The sequence below is a fragment of the Camelus ferus genome, chromosome 7 (genome assembly GCF_009834535.1).
Source record: "Camelus ferus isolate YT-003-E chromosome 7, BCGSAC_Cfer_1.0, whole genome shotgun sequence".
NCBI classification, from domain to species: Eukaryota; Metazoa; Chordata; class Mammalia; order Artiodactyla; family Camelidae; genus Camelus; species Camelus ferus.
In genome coordinates this window covers 63,877,101-63,902,072 of record NC_045702.1, presented here as the reverse complement: position 1 = coordinate 63,902,072, position 24,972 = coordinate 63,877,101, and the positions used below count along the sequence as shown (strand labels likewise).

Sequence of the window (24,972 nt, the reverse complement as noted above, 5' to 3'; positions counted from 1 at the left end):
ACCGTTAACCATCACCTCTATGCTGATGCCTTTCAAATCTGCACCTCAAGCCCTGACCACTTCCCAGAACTTCAGTCTTTTGTGCTTACCTAGAGGACCCACAGCCACCTCCCATCCACAGTGGGAAGGGAAGGAAAGGAAAGAACAGAAAAAGAAAGGGGAGGGAAGGGAGAAGAAAGGAGAGAGAATAGAGAGGTTGGGTGTTTTTGTAGAGTTTACTTTCTACTTTCCTCCTCCTTAAAAACTGTGAGAAGAATGGAAACTTCTAGAAAATTTTTGGTGGCTTGTCCCCCTGCATCTGGAATTCTGGGAGGAAGATGTCCTTCACAGAGCCTAAAGACAGCAAGAGGCAGTCTAGGTAGAGTAGAACTGTCAGTGTCTCGTTTGTAGATAGAAAGAAATGGTGGAGAAGAAACTTTGACCCCAAGTTCCTCAAAGCCTGCATCAGGCAGAGAGAAGACACAAAAGTTCCATATTCTGAGGTCCGGAGATGCTGGGATTGAGCCAGTTGCCTCCCAGGAGTCACTGTGAGGGGATCACGTAGAACTGGGGACAAGGTGGTAGAGGAAAAACCACCTCCCCCAGAGGGCTGAGGGGAAGGACTGTGATTGCTGGGTGATATAGAAGAATAGGTTTAGCTTTGTAAGAGACCACCAAACTGTCTTCCAAGGTGGTTATACCATTTTGCATTCCCCACCAGCAATGAATAAATATATAATGGTATCTTGTTGTTTTACTTTGCATTATACATCTAATAGATGTATAATGGTATCTCCTTGTTGTTTTACTTTGCATTATACATCCAATAGATGTATAATGGTATCTCCTTGTTGTTTTACTTTGCATGTTGCTGATGACATATGATGTGAAGCTTCTTTTCATATGCTTATTTGCCATCTGTATTATCTTCTTTGGCGAGGCGTCTGTTAAATTCTTTGGCCCATTTTTAAATTGGGTTGTTTGTTTTCTTATTGTCGTGTTTTAAGAGTTCTTTGTATATTTTGCATAACAGTCCTTTATTAGATGTGTCTTTTGTAAATATTTTCCTTCAGTCTGTGGCTTGTTTCTCATTCTCTTTACATCATTTTTCAAGTATTTAACTTAATGAAATCCAGCTTATCAATTTTCTTTAATGGGTTGTGCCTTTGGTGTATCGAAAAAGTCATCTAGGTTTTCTCCTATGTTATCTTGTAGGAATTTTATAATTTCATATTTTATGTTTAGGTGTTATGATCCATCTTGAGTTAATTTTGGTGAAGGATCTAAACTCTGTCTTGATTTATTTTTTGTATCTAGACATTCTGTGGCTGTCTAGTTGTTCCAGTACCATTTATTGAAGTGACTATCTTTGCTCCATTGTATTGCCTCTGCTTCTTTGTCAAAGATCAGTTGACTATATTTATTTGTAAGTAAATATATGTATTTATTCTATAAATAGTCCATGGTCTGTTTCTGGACTCTCTATTCTGTTCCATTGATCTATTTGTCTGTTCCTTTGCCAATTTCACACAGTCTTAATTTCTGTAGCTTTACTGTCATAAGTTTTGAAGTTGGGTAGTGTTAGTACTCCAACTTTGGTCTTATTCAATATTGTGTTGGCTATCCTAGGTCTTTTTCCTCTGCATATAAACTTTAGAGTATTTTATTAGCCAATATCCACAAGATAACTTGTTGGGGTTTTGATTGGAATTGCATTGAATCTATAGATCTAGTTGGGAAGAGCTGACATCTTGACAATATTGACTCTTCCTATTCAGTAATATGGAATATCTCTCCACTGATTTAGTGCTTATTTGATGTCATTCACCAGAGTTTTGTAGTTTTTCTCATATAGACCTTGTACATATTTTGTTAGATTTATACCTTAGAATTTCATTTTGGGGGGTTCTAGTGTACATGATACTGTGTTTTTTATTTCAAATTCCACTGTTCATTGCTGGTCCTCAATATAATTTTTAACAATTTGGTAATTCATCATATGGCTCTTTGGAAGTTAATTAATTAACCTCTTTCTCTTAAAAATATTTAGGTTTTAACTCAATAAAAAATGTTAAAAAAATTTAGGTTTTTTTCCCCTGTTTTCTGCTATTTTAAATACCAATGAGATAATAAACAACCCTACACATATATCTTTAGGGAGTTCTAAAATAATTTATTTAGATTAAATTCCTTAAGGTGGAATTTCTGGGTCAAAAAGTACAAATATTTTAAAGATTTTTGATACATCTCACCAAATTGGGCTTGAGAAATGTTATACATACTTTAAATTCCAATTGATAGTGTATGAGAGTAACTCTTTCCTTACATCCTCAGCAATACTGAGTATTATAGTGTTGAGATTCTCTTTTGGAAGAGATTTCTTTTTATTAAAAAATTATCTTGTTTTAGTTTGAAATTATATGATTACTGGGGAGATGGGTAAATCTCTCTGTTGAGGATACCAATAGTTTGCCGTATGCTTCCTATATTTTCCCCACTTTGGTATTTTAACAGGTACTGAGCTCACCTGTGAGTACAACAAAGTGGCATGGAGGTGTGAAAATGTCAGTAGTGACAAAAAACAGTAGGTGTGTGTGCGTGTGCCTGTGCCTGTGCACACACACATTGTGTAACCAAGTGATTTATGCTTCTAAGAAGTGGTTCATGGACAATAGTATAATAATTTTTTTTTAGTCCTTAAGAAGTTAAACATCGTCCAGAATGGGAAGATTCATAGAAACAAAGAATAAATTAGTGGTTGCTAGAGGCTAAGGGGAGGGAAGAATGGGGAATGACTGCTAAGGGTACAATGTTTCTTTTTGGCATGATGAAAATGTTCTGGAATTAGACAGTGGTAATGATTACACAACTTTGTGAAGGTACTATAAACCTCTAAATTGTACAATTTAAATGGGTAAGTTTTATGGTATATGAATTACATCTCAATAAACCGATTATTTTAAAAAGTCAAAGTACTTATTTTTCACTCAGATGAAATTTCAATTTTAATAAAAATGACAATGTGTTTTAAATCGTTTTCCCAAGGCAAAAGAAAGAACAAAGGACTCTTAGGCTTACTGATCCAACATTAATTCAAGGATATTGGGTACAGGGTTTCTATTTGGGGAGATGAAATTTTTCTATAAGTAGATGTTGATGATGGTTGCATAATCTTGTGACTATACTAAAATCCAGTAAAATGTATACTTTAAAATGGTGAGTTTTATAGTATGTGAATTGTATCTCAAATTTTTAAAAGTTTATTTAAAAAGTTAACACAGAGCTACTATATGACCCAGCCACTCCACTCCTAGATATATACTCAAGAGAAATGGATATATATGTCTACACAAAGCCTCTACAGCAGTGTTGATAAGAGCATTATTCAAAATAGCCCCAAAGTGAAAACAACCCAAATGTCTCTTGCTGGTTAAAAGAATTAATAAAATGTGGTGTATCCATACAATGGACTATTACTCAGCAACAAAGAAAAATGAAACACAGATACATGTTACAACAGGATGAACCTTGAGAACGTTATGTAAGTGAAAGAAGCCAATCACAAAAGATCACACATTGTATGATTCCATTTGTTTGAGATGTCCAGAATAGACAGACAGATTTACAGAGGTAAGAGAGTAAATTAATCGTTGTCCTGGGGGAGGGGAGGAAATGAGGAGTGACTGCAAATAGGGAGGGGTTTCTTTTAGGGGTGATGAAAATGTACTGGAATTAAATAGTGGTAACAGTTGCACAATCTTGTGAATAGGGGGAAAACTATTGAATTGTACACTCTAAATGGGTGAATTACGTGATATGTGAGAATTGTATCTCAATAAAGCTGTTCTGAGAAAGAAAAAAAATTGCTAACAAATACCTACAAAATATTTAGACAAATGTTGGAAAAGACAGATAGTAGATGGTCTCTGTTAATATCACGTTAAAAAACCAAAACAAACGAACAAACAAACAAACCCACAAAGAATCCTTTTTTCCTTTCCCAACCTTCTTTATGAATTATAGCCAGCAGTTACCAATATCTTGAATCTATAAGACCCCTTTAACCCTTTTCTCCCCCTTAGGGGGTCACCGTTCTATGCTTGTGCACACACACTGCTAATGTCCTGCTTACTCACAGAGTTTATGAAATCCACATGCATTTTTTTGCCAACGTTATGTTACAATGAAGAGTTTAATAACACCTTCAAGTTTTTACTTTTACCTTTCACTCTTTATTTCTTTAATAGAAATGCTAAATCGTGTTGATATTATGCATTCATGCTGGACCGTCACCACAACGGTTCCAGATGAAGAGCATTTACCACAAGGCCCTGGTTCCCGTTATTATTCAACTCTCTCTCCAAGAAAATTATATCTCCTTAGTAACTAGGTTGTTTTAGTCATTGTTTTGACTTTTAGCATCCTTGGGAGTGGAATCTTGTCAAATGTTTTAAATTATAGAACTTTCAAATTCACTCAACAAACATTTATTGAGTACCTCTTATTGGCCAGGTACCATTTACTTTTAAGGAACATTAAAGAACACTGGTTAATCAAGTTGTGTTTTTTTTTTTCCCTTGCAGATACCGGTAAGAGCACTTCAAAGACATGAATGGGATTAATTCAGGGCTGTTGCTCCTGACATATAAGCCAGTCTACCTACTGTTGAATGACATGCAAAAAAGAAATCGGGTAAGAAGAGAGTTATTTGTGTACATTCTTTTTGCATTTGTAGAGTGTTTTTGTTTTTCAGTTTTTTTAAACAACAAAAAATTTTTTTAATTCTCACAAGAACCTTAGGAACGGGGCTGGGCAACGCTCTCCACATGATTCTTCTGTGGATGGAGACATGGAAATCAGTGAGGTTATGTGATGTGCTTGCTCAGAGATGCACAGGAGTCCAGAAAGTCTGACTCTTCCTATTTTATTTCAAGTTGACCTCTAGAAGCAAAAAAAAATCAACCTTCCCTAACATTTTCAAAACTGTTTATTTTATTCAAACTTGATTCTAATCTAAATTAAATGCCTTTAATGAGGAAAGAGCCCCACCTAGCTATTTGCTCAGTGGGATCTGGTATTCCATCTGACCTCCATATGTTAGTGTATAAACTGACCAAAGTTAAAGAGAAAGCACAACCTTTCCTCAGTGTTTGGGGATGGTGGAGTAGGACAGTTTATCAGCAAGGCATCAAAAGGTAAAGTGTAACTCTGCTTTTTGGTGAGAAAAGTTCAGAAATGACTGTGTTTTATTAATGAAAACTTCGTAATACTTATCTTTGGCTAGAGATTAAACATGGAAAAATCCACCCATTCAAAATCATAATTTTTGTAAAACTATACATCATTAAATGAATGGGTCATATTCTTCATCTGTTGCAGAAATACTAGCGCTTTAAATATTGCCCGAATGTGTATAAGCCCTAAATTTGGAGTCATTTCACAATAATTTCTCATTTTTGTGAAGCACTAATTGTGCACTATGTAAGAAAAACCTATACTACTCCTGTATTCTCACTACTTTCTTACAGTCACACCACTATCACACTCACAACGCCTCTGACACCAGATGTGTGGGTTTTTTCCCCACACCAAGCAGTTTTGCAACACCAGCTAGGTGTCCTACCATTTAACTCAATTCTGACACTATCTACCTGGAGATAGCATTAGATCCCACAGGTTAAGGGCTCCATCTTGCAAGACTGTCCCTCTCCCTTGCCAGTTTATATACCAGGCGCAACCCTCTCCCCTCCCCAGATTACCCACAATTTCTGTTTGACTTGGCTACCTGCTCCCCCTTGGATTCGATTATTTGCTAGAACATCTCACCAAACTCATGGAAAAACTTACGTTTACCAGTTTATTAAAGGATACAGAGAAGCATCCAGATGGAAGAGATATGAAGGGCAAAGTCTGGGGGAAGGGGCATGGAGCTTCCAAGCCCTCTACTAGCCCTCCACTCTCCTAGCATGTCCACTTGTTCACCAACCTAGAAGCTCTCTGAACCCCATACTTTTGGGATTTTTAGGGAGTTTTCATCATGTAGGCATGATGGATCATTAACTCCATTTCCAGCCCTTCTCCCTTCTCTAGAGAATGGGAGGTGGGCTGAAAATTCTAAGCTTCTAATCATGGCTTGGTCTTTCTGGTGACCAGCTCCCATCCAAAAGCCCACCAGGAGTCACTTTATTAGAACAAAAGGCACTGCTGTCACCCAGGAAATTCCAAGGGATTTAGGAGATCAGTGTCTGGAACTAGGGCCAAAGACCAAACGTTAGAATCAAAGATGCTCCTAGTGCTCTTATCACGTAGGAAATTACAAAGGTTTTAGGAGCTCTGTGCTGGGAATGGGGTGGAGACCAATATGTATATTTTCTATTAACTCATACATACTAAGAACTATTATAGATAGTTGATAATTGTTAACTTATCTATTCTCAAAGCGACACTATGAGGTGAGCTCCATATAACATGATGTAATAACATAATGGGACGTGACATGACGTGATATGACGTGATATGACATAACATACTGTAATGTAACATACCCTCATCTTAAAGCTAAGGAAACTGAGACACAGAAAGAATGAGTTTCTTGATCGAAGTCTCACAGCTATTAAGGAATAAGGTCAAGATTTTAACCTAGGCACTTTAGACTACTTTCTTCTGTCTTATTTAGATCAAATGCTCTCATGTTAAGCACGTATTCTTCGCTCGTGTATCAGCAGCTACCCCTATGCCTAGAGCAAATAGTGAGTTCACCCACACCAGGGCTTTAGCAAAGTTTGAAATCTTTCTTTAGCACCTTTCCATTTCCCTACATTTACCTGTGAGTCCCCTTCTTTTGTCCTCATCTTCCCTCTTCCTTCCTCCCCATGGGCTCCTGCTCAGCCTCCAGGGCTCAGACCCCAGAGCCCCATTGAGGGCAGCCCTTCCATCCAACTGAAGTGCTCCTTCTTTCTCCTGAATCTAAACTGCCTCCACCTTTGCCTCAGCTGCTGTGAAGAAAGCCTACTAGTAGTTTCTGTCTACAGAGGAGTCTGTTGGTTAGGCCACAGCAAAAAATCTGGTCAGAATTTGAAGGTGACTGAGAACAATGAGTCCTTAAAGTCGTTTTCCCTTTGGCTTATTCCAGCCTAGCCAACCAGCAGTGCAAGGGGTAGACAAGACACTGAGAATGCAAAGGGGTGGCCCTGACTGTCCACTACCTTCTCGATTCCCTACCTAACATACCTGAGACTCAATGGAATTTCCTGACTACAGCGAAAAAGCACTAAGCCAGAGGAGCCCAACACGCGGGCTCGCTGTCTACGTGCAGTAGGGGAGGGGTCACATCACAGCTCAAGGGCCCACCCTTTTCACCTGCTAGGAAATGCTTGCTTCTCCAGTCACTTAATTCTACATTTTAAGTTTTTGGGTCTACAGAGGAATTTACCATAAAGCTGATAAAGTTTTAGCCTCAGGACTCCTCACTTCCTAGGCCCCTGTGAATGGAAGTTGTTGCTTGGGGTTATAGAGTGCTCTTGGTGGGGAGAGGGAAGCCAGGGTGCGATCAGGAAGCATTTATCTGTAGGCATTGCTGGTATATCTTCAAGGGACCTCAGAAGAAAGGGACTTGGACCTTCCAAGCTCCAGTATTTATTTTACTGTAATTTCTCATTCTCAGTAAATAGCCATTTTTGTACTAGATTTATATTTGTAATTCTGTTTTGTTTGTTTGTTTGTTTGTTTTGTAGAGGGCTCACAAAATTGCATCAGCATCAGGCCCCACAAAAATTTGGAGACACGCCTGGGGCCTACCTGGTCCTTGTTATCTTAGATGAATTGAAAAGGAACCAAATTTGTTGGAAATAGATTTGGGAGTACCCTGTGCTGGATATTCTGTTTGCCCCCCCAGACCCACTCTCCACCCTTCTCTCGCCTAGTCTGTAGCTTAGGAGACTATCCTCTTTGGATACATCTCTGGCTCTTTTGCCACCAGTGGGGTCATCTGCAGGAGGTGGTGGACTGGAAGAAGGAGCATTAACTCTCCTGGCCCTTCCTTGCCTGGTCAGGGTTGGCAGCAGAGTGGGTTTCATGGGTGTGTGACCTCTGCAGTCAACAAGGCCCCAGACTCAGAAGGGCCCTGCACTTGGTTTAATGCTTTGTTGACACCATTCTGCAATTCTTAAGTTTATCTTTGAACATGTATTTGGTGATAAAGTCTGATATGTGAACAGAGGAGAGACACACGAGATATGTCTGCCATTTCTGGTTGTCCCGTTAGCATAGAGCATTTCCCATGCCCCACAGGCATAGGATTCCTGTGCACCCATGACACTTGGGAGTTCACTGAGACTCAAAGCAGGGTCAAGGTAAACCTGTCACATTTATGACTAATTAAGCCTGAAATGCCTCTCTTTCCACTTGAACCAAAACTTGCTTCAAATTTAGGGGGAAAAAAGGCAGTGGTGTGCTAAGAAACCCAAACAGCCAAGGCACTCTGTCATGTCCTTTTTCAGTCATGTTACTTCCCTATTTTAGCCAACCACTTACACTAAGAATGATGCCATAGAAGGAAAGGGAATATAGGGAAATCCATAGTTCCTTTTCCTTTCAGTCCCTCTTTACTCATCAGTAAACCAAAGGCAGCCAGTGTTGGTACAATGTGTATAAAAAAGTGAAATAAAACAGTTGAGTTTTGTGCAGTGTTTCCACTGTTCCAGTAAGAAAAAAAATACTAGTGCAAGTATGTCCTATGAAATACTGAGTGGCTAATTTTAGTGGTTCTGCATGCAAATTAAATGCTCTTATATTGCATTTAAAACTGACAGTGCACAAGTTAAGTGGTAGAGTTCATGCTAATAATTTAAACTTTTAATTTTTTCTTTATTTAGAATGTTATTGAATACAAAACATTTAAAACATGACCAGTCAAGTTGGTGGGGTGGGGGGACTGTGGAAGAAAAGCTAGTGTTTCATAATGCAGGACCTTGAAGCGCATTTTTTTTTTCTTGATTTTTCAGTTTGCACTGGGCTCCACAAATTAAGTACTGGGCCTTGGCTGACAGTGGCTGCATTCCTCCATCCCCAAGCCACAGTTCCTGATGGTGGCCCTTTCCTACAGCTAAAGGTCTCCCTGGGTGTCTGGGGCTGGTCCCTCTCCCTTTTGCCTTCCAGATGGCTGCTGGCAGCACTTCCCACTGTTGCCAGTTCTAGGTGGGTGGGGTGTGGAGGGGAAGGAGGGAGGAATCACTTTCCCTCCTTTTCCTGTAACCTCCGCCCACACCTTTGTAAGTCACTTTCCTCAGTCCCTCTTTTGTACTCCTCTGTTTTCATATGTTTTACTATAGACAGTCTCAAACATAGACAGATATAGAGAAACTAGTATAATGGATGCCCACCTACCCATTATCCATCGTCAACGATAACTACTTTCACTCCCTTGGAGAGTGTACCATTTGTTTTTGCTGGGATCCTGGCTGATATGGGGCCTTCCTATGCAGTTGGGCTACTCTTCAGAGTCATTACACCCTTCTCCTCAACAGGGAACAGCAACTTGACAGACTATTTCTGAAAAGACCCAAATGGACATTATCCCACAGATTAAAATGGAGGAAGTGGCTTTAGACATATTTCCTGCCTGTTCAGTGAAAATTGGTTCCCTAACTCCCTCCTGCGCATCCTAACTCATCTTAAACCAGGCTTTGTTTTGTACACAAAGCTGCAAAGAGAAGGCATACTTGGTGCCATTCAAAATAATTGAACCACATGAATCAACAGCATTTATTCCCATAGATTATTAAGCGCTTTGTCATTTCACTCATGAGAGAAAAGGAAACACTTGGGAAGAACTGTTTCTTTGTGAGGAGGTCCTCTTTGTGAGAGGATTGATTACATGGTCATAGATCAGCAATATATTTGTCTTCTACAATTTCATGAAAATAATTTGGTCATTAATGAGATTTGCCAGTAAAGCAGAAAGGTCATATCCACAAGGATAGTCATTTGTAATACAAGACCCTGGTCTCTTTTCTCAGCAAGAGAAAGAATCATTCCAGATTTAGTCTTCTTACTAGTAGAGACAGTAAAAGTAATAGACTCTTCTATAAATAGGTATTTGGAATTAGACTCTTTCTCATCATGTCTCATCAGGGGTACCTTAGAACTGTCTAAATCAATAGAGAGCTAGAGAAGGAAGGGGTGGGGAAAGAACTAATATTTATTGAATGCCTTCTTTGTGTTATAAGTGCTCTCAGGTTTATTATCAATTTAATCCTCATAGTAATCCTGAGAGGCACGTGTTATTACCCCTGCGTTACGGAGGAGGAAAGTGAGCTCAAACCTCAAAGGATAAGTTGCTGCAAGGCCCACAGCTTCCTAATAACTACAATAGCTACTCTTTATGTATGGCTATGCTTGGCTCTGTGCCTCAAAGCACTTTACATTTAGATTTATGAAATTTAACCCTATATGGTAGATCACTTTATGCCCATAGTACAGCTGAAGTGGGTTGTGTCTCTCGCCATGGTACATAAATAACAACTGGCTGACTCAAATCCTTGCTATTCTCACTACCTTCTGTTGGCTCCCAAAGGAGATGAGTATACTCTTACAATTTCTTTTTCTGTCTTGGGCTTCTCTTCCCCTTTACCAATTTCCATTCAATCATTCTTATTAGATCTTTCTCTTTGATAAAGGGCACAGAAGCAAATGTGAGTAGACAGGTTCTTTGTCATCATATTTCATTGTGCAATCAGTCTCAACAGTGGGCCTGTTCTTTCCTTCATCATTTTCCTGTCTAACATAATTTTCTCCTTTCATTGTCTCCAGACATGTTCACTCAAGTACTCCTAAAATATTTTAAGAAGCAATACAACCCTCACCACATTTTTAAGTTGATGCCTAAAATTTTTATCATGTTAAAAGAGTTATATATATATAATATATATCCCAACATATTATAAATAATGACATTTAAAAATAAACTGCCATCACTGTTTAATATCTATCCAGTAGAATCTAAATAATATAAAAATTTGATGCTTCATCATACTTTTAAAATACACATAAATAAGTTGTTCTTTACCTGTAGGAAATTTTCTTTTGTTCATTTTTCTTCTTGAAATTTTATTTCCATTCAGCTTCCTAATATGTTTTATACTTTAAAGTATTTCATGAATAACATACTTCTATGCAACAGAAATGTGAAAGCAAATGGAAATAATTTAAAATTTGCTGTTATCATAAGGTTATAAATGTTAGAAAATAATGCACAATTTCTCAAAACAGCATAAACATATGGCAAATATTGATGAATAACTACTAAACATAAAACGTAAAATTGTATTGGAATTGCAGTTCTTAATGAGATGAGTAAAGCCTTTCTCTCCACATATCCAGGGATGAATGTCCAGGGTTCATCATGAGTGTTGAGTGTATGACTTAGCAGATACAGGTGAGAAGGTCTTCACCTAACTTAAATAGGAATGATGGGGTTTTCTTATAGCAACAGGGCTCAATTTTTCAAATTCTTCTCAGTTACATACCCAAAATTACAAGGTAATAAGTCAACAAGATTATTTTTAGTAATCTCTCGTCTTGAGGAATTGATTACGTGTCTTTCCCTTTTGTGGAAAGCAGAGAATTGGAGTCCACCTGACTTGCAAAGGATTAATTACCCTATCATTAGAGTCATTTACTTCTCCTTTCTTGAGCACCCTCGGGGTGTTTACACCCCAGGCAATGCCTTAGTAGGTTTGAGATGAGTGTGAGGTGCCTTCCTATTATCAGTTGATGAAAGAAATTGAGCTAGAGGAGATAGGAAAGGAGAAGCAGCCTGATGCCTGGACAACAGGAGCGTTCTTGGGTCAAGCCAGTTTAGGAAAGCTTATCTGAAAACACGTTCCCTTGAAACAATCCATGCCACTTACTCCTTGGTAAGACTTCCTATGCCTCCCTCCCCTAATTGAAGGCCCTGGTCTCCAGCATTTGTTTTTCCAAGCCTCAGCTCATTTGTCACTTTTATATTTGTTCTGTGAAATGGGCTTTTTTCCCAGTCTCCATCTTTAGCACATATTTTCTTAAACTTTAAGCTCTTCCAAAAGCTCCCTTAGGATTTTATAATTAAGACAACTCTATGGACACAGATGTTTAACTATCCTGGCCAGTCTAGTAGAAAAAAAGAAAAAGGAAGGAGGAAAGGAAGGAGGAAGGAGGAAGGGAGGAGGAAGGGAGGGAGGAAGATCACAAATACTCTCGAAGATAGGGGGTTTTGAATTATAAGAGGCTGATTCTGTAGAGTAGGACTGTACATCAGGCTGCAGTTACTCAGGCCTGTTAGGTTTACACAGACATTGATTGGGTGCCTCCATTCAACATCTCTCCCTTGCTTCCCTCAGCAAGAGGACCTCCAGCTCATTCTCAGTCACACAGCTTTGGTGGTCAATTCCCATCTTGGCTCTGGAGGTATGACCTGGTTGTTGACCTAGGCCAGTGTGTCCCATATTCCTGGCTGTAGGAATTGACTGGTTCAATATAGTATAGAATTCAATCCAAGAGATTTTCCCCATGTTTCTAAGGGGAAAGAAAACATAAAAATTCTTAAATATATATTTTGGCAGAAGCTACTGACGGAGATGCTTTCTTTGCTGCTGCACGTGAATGGAGATACCCAGCCCCAGGAGTCTCTGGTAGCCATCTTGCAACCATGAGGGCAGAGGTAGGTCCCTTAGTATCAGACTCAATACTGTTTGTTTGTGATACAATTTCTTTTTCCATCTTGAGCTTCTCAGAGCTCTTGGCAGAACCAAGATATGGAGAGAAAGAAATTGGGAACCTCGTCATAGTCATTTGATCTGGGATCAACCTCTCCCTGATTCAGATAAATTCGCAAATATTCTGTAATGTAAACCAATGAATTTTTCTTACTGTTTTTAATCTGAATTGAGTTCCCTATTACTTGCTACATGAAAGTGCTAATTAATATAATCACTACTATAATCAGAACATCTCTGCATTTATTGTATTAGTTCTTTCCCCCCACATTGGAGGAACATATACGTTGGGACTGACATATACATGGTTAAAATAAAGGATACAATTGCTCAAGATGATTGAAAAGCCACAGACCTAGATTTTCATTAATTTCAGGAAAGAAATATTGGTGCTTATATAGGTCGATATATAGCACCTCTCTTTCTTCTAACTGATCTCCAAAGACATTGAGATCCAGATCAAAATGTTAGTATTCGTATACATGGAGCTGTTGTGGTCATGGCTTAGCTGTATCATCACAGTGGGTTTCCTAATACTTCAGGCCTCAACTGGACTGACTTCACACTCAGCCATAGGCAGTGCTGAACCAGTTTTACAACCAGTTTTGTAAAGCTCCTGACAAAGGTGCACAGATAGTTACCCACTCAACAGACAGGCTAGCTTTTAAGAGAAGGAGGAAAGAGGGGCAGGGCTACAGCACCCAGAGTCTAATCCCCACCAGTATGTCAATCCTCTTATCTGGAATGAGATAAGTGAGGGGCAGGAGCTGAGAGTCAAGAAAGCAAACCTATAAAAATACCTAATTAGAATTGTGGCAAATACTTGGGAGGAAACAAGCAAGACATAGAAAAATAAATGGACAAGGTTGCTTTAAAAGGGGTAATCTGGCAAGCCTTTGTGAGATGACATTTAAATTGAGACTTGAAAGATGAAAAGCAGCCTGTCATTCAAATGAGGGGAGGATACTGGAGTCAGGAGCTTTCCAGGTAGAAAGGTCAGCAAGTACAAAGACTCTAAGGTGGGGAAGGGTGGGGATGGTGGGGGTGGGAGGTGGCACAAGATGAAGCTGGAGAATTAGGGAAGAGCTGAGCCATGTGGGGCTGTGAGTGATGGTCAGCTCAGGTGTTTGGGCTTTATTCTAAGTGCAATGAACAGTTTAAACTGGAGCATGCCAGTGAACAGTGAACAGTTTAAACTGGAGCATGACATGGACTGATACATAGTTTAAAAAGATCCCTTTGGTTGTTCTGAAAACAATCTGGACAGGGGCAAGAGCAGAGACTAGGAGGTCAGCTGGAAGGATATAGCAGTAGCCCAGGTGAGAGCTAATGATTCCCTGCTCTAGAGGAGTAGCCGTGGAGATAAACAGAAAGTGAAGGGTTTGAGACATTTTGGAGCTAGTCTAGACACAGTTTGCTGATGGATTAAATATGATTAAATACGGGAAGTAAGGCACATCTTGATTTTTGGTTAGAGCAAAAACATAATATTTCATTTCCTCCTTCCTTCTTTCCCCTTTTCTTCTCTTTTCCCTCCTCTTCTTTGCCTTCTTTTTCTTATTATTATTGCTATTTTTTTCAGTATGTGAAGAATATGTCAATATTTTATATGTAGACATTGTAGAGATTCAACTGAATCTGCAGTTTACATTTGGGTTATATATTTGGGAATTATCAGTAATTAGATGACATTAAAAGCTATAGGAATGATTGAGAGTGCCTAGGGAGAGAGTAGATAAAGAGAAGAGGCTACGGAATCAGAAAGTTCCCAATATTTAGAGGTCTGATTGAAACAAAGGAGCTGGAGAAAAAAATGAGAATGAGTAGCCAATTAGATCGGTGCAAAACCAGAGTACAGCATCATAGAAATCAGGAGAAGGGAGTGGCCAACTATATCACAATGCACTTCAAGAACACTGTAAAATGAAGGCGGAGAGGTCTTCTGTATTTGCTCCCAGGAGGTGTAAGCTTTCTCTTGGCACAAGGAATTTCAGTGGGGGAAGAAAACGTAATTGTAGTGCGCTGAAGAATGAATGGGAGGTGAAGAAATGGAAGCAGAATTATAGGCAACCTTTTTGAAAAATATTGCTGTGAAGGGGAATAAGGGGAATAGAGAAGCTATAAAGAGAAGGGAATGTGGAAATGTATATAGCTAAGGAAGATACTGTGTGTGTTTGTTTAAAGATGAGAGGTTTTAAAGCTATCTCTTTGCTGATGGAGATGATCCAGGAGAATAGGAGATGGTGACATGCAGCAGAAGAGGGTTAAGCAAAGCAGTGAGGTCCTTGAGAAGGAGACTGAATCCAGAACAGAGACTGGGGGGGAGGGTATAGCTTAGTGGTAGAGCGCGTGCTTAGCATACATAGGGTTCTGGGTTCAATCCCCAGTACCTCCATTTAAAAATAAATAAATAAATAAATAAACCTAATTACCTCCCCCCCAAAAAAGAACAAAGACTGAAAATTGAGAGTGAAGTCCCCTCATCTACCTGACAGGACAGAAAAAGGAGGTGGGAGCAGAGGTGAGTAGTCAAAGATAAGGGAGATTTTGTCTGATGCTTCTGCTTTCTTACTAGTGTCGTTCAAGGCTTGAATAGAGTAATGTAGTTATATTATCCCCAATAATTCCAACATCTTATAATAATATTTTAATGCTGCTGTATGTAAGTCAACATATGATTTAGTTTATAACATTTCCATAGATATAAATTCACAAAGAAAAACAAATTTCTTGGTCAGAGCATGTATGCAAATTTTTTCACTATAAGTACATTCTAATCGACCATATTTAGAATTAAATATAAAGGAGCCAAGGGTATTCTATAATTATGATTACAGATATAATCACTGACATTTGGAATCTGTTTGCTTGAGTAGACCAGATAATTGGAATATCATATTAAATAGATTGAGGTTCAAACCTATACAAAAGACTGAATGCTTTGCACAGAGAAAAATTTCCATGGCTAGAGAATTGCATTCTTAACCTGGGCCAGGTATTTCAAAAACATACTGCTTCAGTCATAAGGGAGCAAAAGGAGAGGGTGGCATGGGTGGGAAGAGAAACATTACAGAAGACTATATGCAAACTCATCAGCACTTTTGGAAAAACAACACAAGGCCACAATCAAATCAGTAACATTATCTTTGGCCTATAAAGAACAATACAGCTTTTGGTTTGACTATCATCCTCAATAATTTATCTTATTGTTACATAATGTGTTTCCTTAAGAAAACTCAAAGAGCCCTAAACAATGTCTTTAGAATATTCTGAAGCTGAGAGCAGAAGGGAAGTTGTCTAGGCTGGTGCTGTCCAATAGAAATATATCACGAGCCACGTATATAAGTAAAAATTTTCTAGTAGCTACACTTGTTTAAAAAGTAAAAAGAAATAGGTAAGATTAATTTGAATATTATATTTTATTTAACCCAATATATCTAAAATATTGTTTGAACACATAATGAATATAAAAAAGTGGTCATGAGATCTATTCCATTCTATTGTTGGTACTAAGTCTTTGAAATCTGGTGTGCATTTAACACTTACAGCACATCTAAGTTTGGACTGGCCACATTTCAGGGGCTCACTAGCCACGTGGCATCTCAATTCTAGAGAATAATAGAAAGGGTGATGGTCACAGAATACAAAGTCTGGGCTTTATTGCAAGCGAATATAATGTGAGTCAGAGTTTGTCATTGTCCTGCTCAAAATCCTCCTGATTTCTCGTCAGTCCTAGAACAGCAGCTAAATTCTTACCTCTGAGGCTGAGCATGATGCAGCCATGCAGCCTCGCCTTCCGTACCAACTCTATGGCCTTCTAATTTCAATCTCCCTTTCACTCATTCTGCACCCCCCCACCTCAGGATTGTGGCACTTCCTCCTCCTTCAGCTTGGAATGCATCTTTTTTGGGCTCAATCCCTGAATTTTTCTAGGTTTTTGCCAAAATGTCATCTCAGGAAGGCCTATGATCTAAAATAGCTCTCCTCCCTAGCCACTCTCCAGCTACTTACCTTGATTTCTTGGTATTTTCATTACACTATACTAAAAGTACACATGCATTTTTTCATTTGTTTGCTGTCCATCTCCTCCACTAGAAAGTAAGTCCTATGAGGCCAGGGGCATTGCTTTGTACATTGTTGGATCACCAACACCTGGAATAGTGCCTGACACACACCAGGTTTGTTGACTCAATGGGTGAATAGTGTTATTTCTGGCAGATCATTTAGAGGGTGCAGTGCAGTGTTTAGGGCACCACTGTGTCCATTCTTTCTTTCCTCTAATTCTTCTCCATAAAGTAACTAGAGGCATCTTAATAAAATGCAAGTCTGATCTCACTATCACCCTCAGAGCCTCACTGCTTAGAAAGCTCCAAGGTAATGAGTAGCTCCCTATTGCCTTTAAGATAAAGCCAAATCTGGGGGAAAACTTAATTATATATGTTTGAGAAGTTGTACATGAACACTTGCTGCAAACAAACAAAACAGCATTCCTCTGACACATTCTCCCCCACAGCACTGTCCACTATTTCTCATTCATTAGCACCCCCCAGCAGCAACCACTATCAACTATTTTACCTGATTCTTTTGGGATTATCTCCATGTCTCTAAAGCACATGTCTAAACTGGTATTTTAAATAATTTCAGTGACTTCCACTCTAGAAGATGAAGATTCAGCTTATTTTCACTAAACCCTATGATACCCACCATATACATGAATACTTACCATTCCTCGTCCTCTCAACATGGCCATGACTTAACTGTAGTGCATTCAGTAGTTACACTGATATGACTTTGTAAATGTTATTCACATCTGAGCCAAAGAGTACTATGCTATGAATACTTTTCTTTTCCTGTACAACTTTTTGAGTTAATAACTTACCCTGGCCCCTGCCCTGATAACCTGGTTTTTGTAATAAAGAGGCTTGGCTCTATTTTTGATGTTTGACTGTTGGCAGCTTTCAATCTCCACCCTTGTTTCCTATCTCCGCCACATCTGGGTGGCCAAGATGAGAAGACCTGTGTAGGCTTTTACCTGTAAGAGTTGCTGGGAATTTCATATAGTGTAGACGTTAGCCCATGTTAGGGGATGACCCCACCATGCTGACTCCACCCTTTAACCACAATAAAAGCCCCGAACCACCTTTGTCATTTTCTCATCAGACCCCTCTATGAGCCCTTTCCCTGCTGGGAACTCCCAGCTTAGTACTAAATATACTTATATTCATGGGTGGGTGCATTGTGTCATGTGTCTGGACATCCAGATAAGTTCCTATGTGGGAGATCATGCTCACCTCTAGGCAGACTGATCGATGTACTTTCTATACACTTATCATTAATACATCTCCAAACTACTGCACCCCCAGTTTTAGAAATCTTCCCTCGACATTCTTTAATGCCAGTCATTCTATCTGTGTCATTTTCTTGGTGATTATCTGCAGAGCCTCTGCCCAGCTCTAGTCCAGTAGGTTGGTTGATCTTCAGGATTTCCTCGGAGCTGTGATCTTAGATTTTCCCTTCACCATTACCCTGACTGTCTAATGTATCAGAACCCTGTTCCCTGGATTCCATTTTTCTCTTTTCTTATTTTGGTTGAATAAATCCTCCGATAGCTTCCTGAAAAATTGACCTGTCAGGTAATGTGTTTGAACTTTCCCTTCTGAAAAATCTATAGTCTGCCCTCCACTTAATTAATAATTTGGCTGGGGAACTGTACACTAGAAATCATTTCCTTCTACTATTTTCTGGCATCCAGTGTGGCTATTGAGAAATCTGAAGCCATTCTGATACCTGATTCTTTTTAGAATCCTGTTTTTCTTTCCTGAAAGTTTTTAGAATATTCTCTTTGTCCACGGAGTTTGCAGTGTCAAAATGACATGTCTCGCTGTAGGTTTATTTTCATCCATTGTCTTAAGAGCTCAATAGGCTCTTTCAATTTGGAAAGTCATGTCCTTTCATTCTAGGAAATTTTCCTGAATTGGTTCTTTGATGGTACTGTTCTCCCTCTATATTCTCCCTCCATTTCCTCTGTTCTCTCTTTCTGGAACTCCCTTTATTCAGATGTTGAACTTCCTGGTCTAGTCTGTACCTTTTTCATCTTTTATCTCTTCTCTTTCTTTTTGTTTTACTTCCTGGGAGATTTCCTCAACTATATAGTTTAAACCTTCAGTTGAAGCTTTCTTTTACATGATGACATTTTTAATATCCAAGACTTCATTTTTGCCCTCTGGCTGCTGCTTTTAAAAACATTAATAGCATCTGGTTCTTGTTTAAAGACTGCAGTATCTTATGATATTTCACTGTCTTTGACTCTTTGAGACATTTATAATAGGATTTTTTTTCCCTCCTTCATAATCTTTATTTCTTCTTCATTACATTTCTGTTAGTTTGTTTTGGTCTTTGTTTTTCTTATTAGAATATTCCATCAACTACCTGAAGATCTTTGGCTGGCTGTGCATATCTAGAAGAGAGGCACTAAAAAGTTTTGGGCAAGCTCAGTTTACATGGTTGGCTTGTCAACTGTGGATTTCACTGTAGGGCAATCTCTTGGTCAGAACTATGAGAAGAAAGTGTGAAAAGAAGGCTAGGTATCTTGACAGAAAGTTATAAACTTTCAGTAGGTTGTCTTTCAGCCTTTCCAACTGTTGGATTAGGATTCAGCTTTCAAGTCAGTTACTACTCAGCTATAACTTTTCTAGCTCTAAAACTGTGTTGGTGCTGTTTCTTCTTTCATTATCTATGTGCTTGTGGACTTACACTTTAAAAAAATCCATTCAGTATAGTTTTAGTGGGTTTTCAGGAGGAACAGAAGCTACCATGAGTGTTGCCTGACATTTCTAATAGAAATTAAAGCATACACAGTCTTTACTGTATGATTATTAAAGTGTCTGCCTTTTTGGCCCGTGCTGAATTCACCAGCCTTATCTCATGTCCATCCTACCTGCAGACCACTTTTCGGTTTCTTGAATGCACCACATTCACCCTTTGCCATCTGGTCCCCCAAGAGCTGATCCCTCTGCTGGGAGCTCCTGCTTGCCCTCCAACCCCATAGATACCTCTGTGACCTTTCAGGTCTCAGCTTAAGTGTGATTGCTCAGAGTGGACATCTCTGACCTGCAGATTAGGGTGAAATCTCCCTGTGGTAGGGTGTCCATAGCACCCAGTCATTCCATCTTTTATTTTCCCTCACTAGTCTGTAAGCTCTGCAGAGATAGGGGCTGTGACCATGCTCCACTTCTTTCACTGCAGTACATCCAGCTCTTAGCATGGTGACTCACCTAATAGGTGCTCAACATGCATCTGATGAATAAACAAATGAAGACAAGTGAAATGACGTGCTTGTGATAAGAAAACAGAGATAGTACAGAAAACTGATTCTTTCAGTCCTTTCTGTTCAACTGTATCAGCCTATCCCTGTTTTCTTGGTTTGTAATTAGAAGAAATCAAAATATGCTTGATTAGGAAAAAGAGATAATGATCCCTTAAATTTATAGGTGGGTAGTACAAGGATAAGTGTCTATCTCTGATTTATAAGTGAGGAAGCAGAGGATTGGTGATATTATACAGATCATGAGAGAAGGTTCTAGAACTGAGAATTAAATCTTCTGACTCCTAACCTTGTTTTCTTTTTTACTGTTTGAAACACACCTGGGATGTTATCTCTCAAACCTTATTGTCTTTTGTGCTCCATGGGTGTTTCTATGTTGTCCTATCTGACTTTCATCAAATAACAACCATTATGTTGCTGTTTAAGGGACTAAATCAGTGTGATTCTCTTTAGGTGGGGGTTGTACAAGAATTGTCTTGGAGACTTTCTCAATCTACACATGCCCCTTCTGCCTCCTGCCCCTCCAGTCCCTGCCTAGGATGTCCTAGAGTGGTCCTTTGAAAATGCTACCCAAGTGCTATTGACTGGGTATTTGTGTTCCCCTGCTGCCCACCTCCCACCAAATTCAGACATTGAAAACTAATTCCCAATGTGATAGTATTTGAAGGGTTTTGAGAGATGATTTGCTTGTGAGCATGAAGCTGTCATGAGTGGGATTAGTGCCCTTATAAATGAGGCCCCAAAGAGCTCCCTCACCCCTTCTGCCATGTGGGAACACCATGGGAAGTTGGCAGTTCCTAACCCAGAAGAGGGTTCTCACCAGAACTCAGCCATGCTGGCACCCTGATCTTGGACTTCAAGCCTCCAAAACTGAGAAAATAATTTCTGTTGTTTATATGGTATTTTATTATAGCAGCTGAACAGACTAATACACCAAGTAATTTTGGGATGACTCATCTTCACAGGTGAGGAATATTGGATTAAATACTAGTTATGAGCATACTGCATTAATCCATTACTAACACCTGCTACAATGGTTCAGCAATGATAGTTGTAGAACGGTTAGTTCATTTACAAATACCAACTATAGTAGAAAAGAACCTTTTTTTTTCCAGAGTCAACTGTACATCTTTTAATACGACACTTAAAATTTCTTCCCTTTAATACCACACTTTAAATTTCTTCCCATAAGGAAGGGAAAAGCAAGATAGGGTGCTGGAGTTTAGGAGTTTTAATCCAACAGTCAACCTGTTTGAGTTTAGCCTGTTCTCTATATTCTTCCTGCTTCAGGATAGTTCCTTTCTATTCAGTAAGGGCAACCATAATTATACCCAGAGTATATCAAAAGAGAAAGAAAATGCCGTACATCATGCTTTATAAAAGATTTTGGTAACCAAAGTGTGTCTCAGGCTAAAACTGGAACCTGTGTGATGATCCTGGGGACAGTCTCTTGGTATCTCTAGGCCCATTTTCTAGTGTAACATAGTGAAAATGACAGTGTCTCCTAGAGTGGCATAGGTTAAAATAAGATGAGGTCACCAATTTATAGCCTATTATAAAGCCATAAGTTATTCTAGTTACATTTTAAAATTATAAATAGTTAGTGATTTTACCTAGGGAATGCGATATGTCCAATAACATCATCAATATAATTAACGTATGGATACTTTTTCTGGCTTGTAAGCACCTGATTAGAATAGGCATTTGAATGCAGATGAACTGTCAAGGGACTTGGAAAGAAAGATTAGATGTTTTTGATAGAAAAGCTATGTTTCTGAGTGTAATTGCTCCTAGCAGGCCTTGTCTGGACTGACCAAAGAGCATAAAGTTTTGGTTCACTAAAGTATTAGTTTCTGATCACTTTTACATCCATGTCCAGAGTTCAACTATAGGACGGGCCTCTGAATTTTAATTCTGCTGGGTGCAACATGATGCATGGAAACTGATGACAGTCATAAATGAGGACCCTTTCTTAATGACACATCTGTACCACGCACAGATAACACCAAAGGGACAATTAAGTGAATTGTAAGTTAGTTCGAAATGGTAGTAGATTATTTTCTCATATAAACTCCTATTGTACAAATTATATAACAATGAAAAATAAGAATGAGATGCCATTATTTTATTTAAGCACGGTTTAGTAGGAGAAGGGAATTTACCAGTATTTCAGTGCACACTTTGACCCTGGTAGGAGTTTATTTTCTTCATATTCTGAGCTAATTTATACATGACATCATTTAGATGGTTTGGCAACCTCTTTGTTCCTCCTACAATCATTTGCAAGTCAATTTACTTATGTCCCTAGGTCTCTTGCAATACATGATGAAAAAATACAGAATTACCTACAAAACAATCAGACAAATACAGGTCTTATTCCTGAACAAGCCTGGAGGTTTGTGTCAACAGTGAGTGATTTCTGTAAAAGTGAAAAGGATTTGAATTATGAGTGACTGGGAGGGGGAGAGGGAGGGGAATGGGAGAGCCTCCATTTACCTGAGTGTGAAAATACACTGGCTTCTGCAACCTTCCATTTCTCTCTCTTTTTGATTTTAATTTTCTCTTTGTCAAGAAAGAAGAAAGAAAGAAAGAAAGAAAGAAAGAAAGAAAGAAAGAAAGAAAGAAAGAAAGAAAGAAAGAAAGAAAGAAAGGAAGAGAGAGACAGACGGGGTGGGGAGAGAAAGAAAGAAAGAAAGGAAAGAAAGAAAGGAAAGAAAGAAAGGAAAGAAAGGAAAGAAAGGAAAGAAAGAAAGAAAGGAAAGAAAGGAAAGAAAGGAAGAAAGAAAGAAAGAAAGAAAGAAAGAAAGAAAGAAACCCCAACAACAAAAAGGAACCCTTAAGACTGGACATTATCCAACAAGTTGGAATGTAAAAGTTGATGACAAGAGTTTTGAATTCCACTTACCAGTTTCACTGATGACTCACTGGAAACTTGGTATAGGTCACCTAACCTTGTACTACATCAGTTCCTGGATGTGTTCAAAAAAGGAGGATAATGTTTGATCCTAAAACTAATTAACTAGGGTAACTGTTTAGAGTTCTAAGAGGATATTTAATTATGTAAGTTCCCACCACTTTAATAATTACATTCAACTGTATGTATGTCTTAATATTTAGCTATTTACACTTTGGTTAAATTCTAAAATTTTACATTAGGAAACGTATGTTTTTGCTTTAACTTCACTTTTCCAACTCTAATCCCCACATCCTTGGCATGTTTGTTTCATGGATTCCTTTTCTTTTCTCTTGATACTGTTTCAGGTCAGTAAATCTGCTTCTGCTTTTGCTGGTACTTTAGATTCTAATCAAATCCTCTATATTTCCTCTCATTTGGATTAGGATTCACTCCCTTAAAATTTACTGCCAGCATATTAGTCTGCTATTTTTCTTATATGGAACAGATCCATTTATAATAAAAGCATAATTTATGTATAACGTAACTAGAAATAATGTATGTTAAGTTAAATTTCCCATAACTCTTGTGTGGATCTTTGTCCCTCTATCATATTTGTGTATTAATTACTCTTCATTAATGTATCTCAGTGTATCAGCTGGGAGAGGAGAAAGTTTACCATTCAACTTAGAATTTCACTACTATGGGTGACTCGAGAGGTTGGCTAGTTCCAGACCCTCATTTTATTTTATTTTATTTTTTCTTGGGGACGGGAGGTCATTAAGTCTATTTATTTCATTAGTTTTTTTTTTTTTTAAATGGAGGTACTGGGGATTGAACCCAGGACCTCGTGCATGCTAAGCATGTGCTCTACCATTTGAGCTATACCCTCCCCTCCAAGACCCTCATTTTATGGATAAGGAGGTGGGCATGTCACATACTTGTCTAAGGCCATACAACACTTGGTGACAGAGCAGGGACGACGACCCATGAGTCCTGGGTCTCCAGCCACTATTGTACACAAACAGGCTTTAACTGATGAATTTGATTAAGGTCACCCATGCTGGGTTCAGCCCCTCGGTAAGTTGATCTGTGTATATGCAGACACTGCACCTTTAGTTCAGGCCAGCCAAAACTATAACCTTGTGAACCAGAAGTTCAGATGAACAACTGGCACAGATCCATCCTCCACTGAAAATACATAAGCCACACAGATGCTGGATAGTCATCTTTGTTTCTGAGGACAACTCATTACTTCTCAGTGGCAGCAATATATTTGACACTCATTTGACAAATATTTAATTCACATCCACTATGAAACAAACATTTTACCTTTTGTATCTAGGGCCCCTGCCCTCAGGGAACTTACAATCTAAGATGAAGGCAAATGTGAAACAAATAACTGCATCAAGAGTTAAATCCTGTAAGATAAGTGTCCATATTGTAAAAGCATCCAGTTAAACATTTCCTTCTTTGTATCGCAGTTTCTTGCAAAATTTAGCCATTTTAATACATAACCAACAAAGGAAGCAAATAAGCATATAATGGAAAGTTGGTTATTCATAATTGCCAAGGTTTACTTGGTTCACTACTAACAACTGTTTCTCCTGCCAGGTATACCATTGTAATTAGATGAAAAATTATTTTTGGAGTGGGATAGGTAAAAATGAAGAAAATATTAGTTTTAGGTTTTAAAGTACTATTTTTATTATAATAAAAGTAATGCATTTTGGGGGGAGGGTAAAACATATTATACCTAAAGGTATAAACTGCAAAGGAAACGTTCTCTCTCTTCTGGGTATGCACACTTACAGTTTTTTATTCTTTTTCTTTCCTTCAGAAATCTTCTATGCATATAGAAATGTATGTGTCTATTTCTCCTATACATATGAAAATGGGTTAATGGTAAATATGTTACTTTGCACTTACTTTAGACATATTTATACATCAATCCATATTAATCTTTCTCATTAAAAAAATAGTCATCTCCTTCCCCTTTGTATGCATATACCATGACTTATTCA

General features: G+C 38.5%; 1 protein-coding gene across 2 annotated transcripts in view; it reads left to right on the top strand.

The window, feature by feature from the left end:
- CDK14 (cyclin dependent kinase 14) overlaps nucleotides 1–24,972 on the top strand; it is a 556,073-nt gene that overhangs the window by 40,007 nt on the left and 491,094 nt on the right. For both annotated transcript variants that reach the window (XM_032484028.1, XM_032484029.1), the window contains exons 2-3: nucleotides 4,563–4,671; nucleotides 12,579–12,676. The gene's annotated coding sequence lies outside the window, so the exon portion shown is untranslated. The remainder of the gene's footprint in view (nucleotides 1–4,562; nucleotides 4,672–12,578; nucleotides 12,677–24,972) is intronic.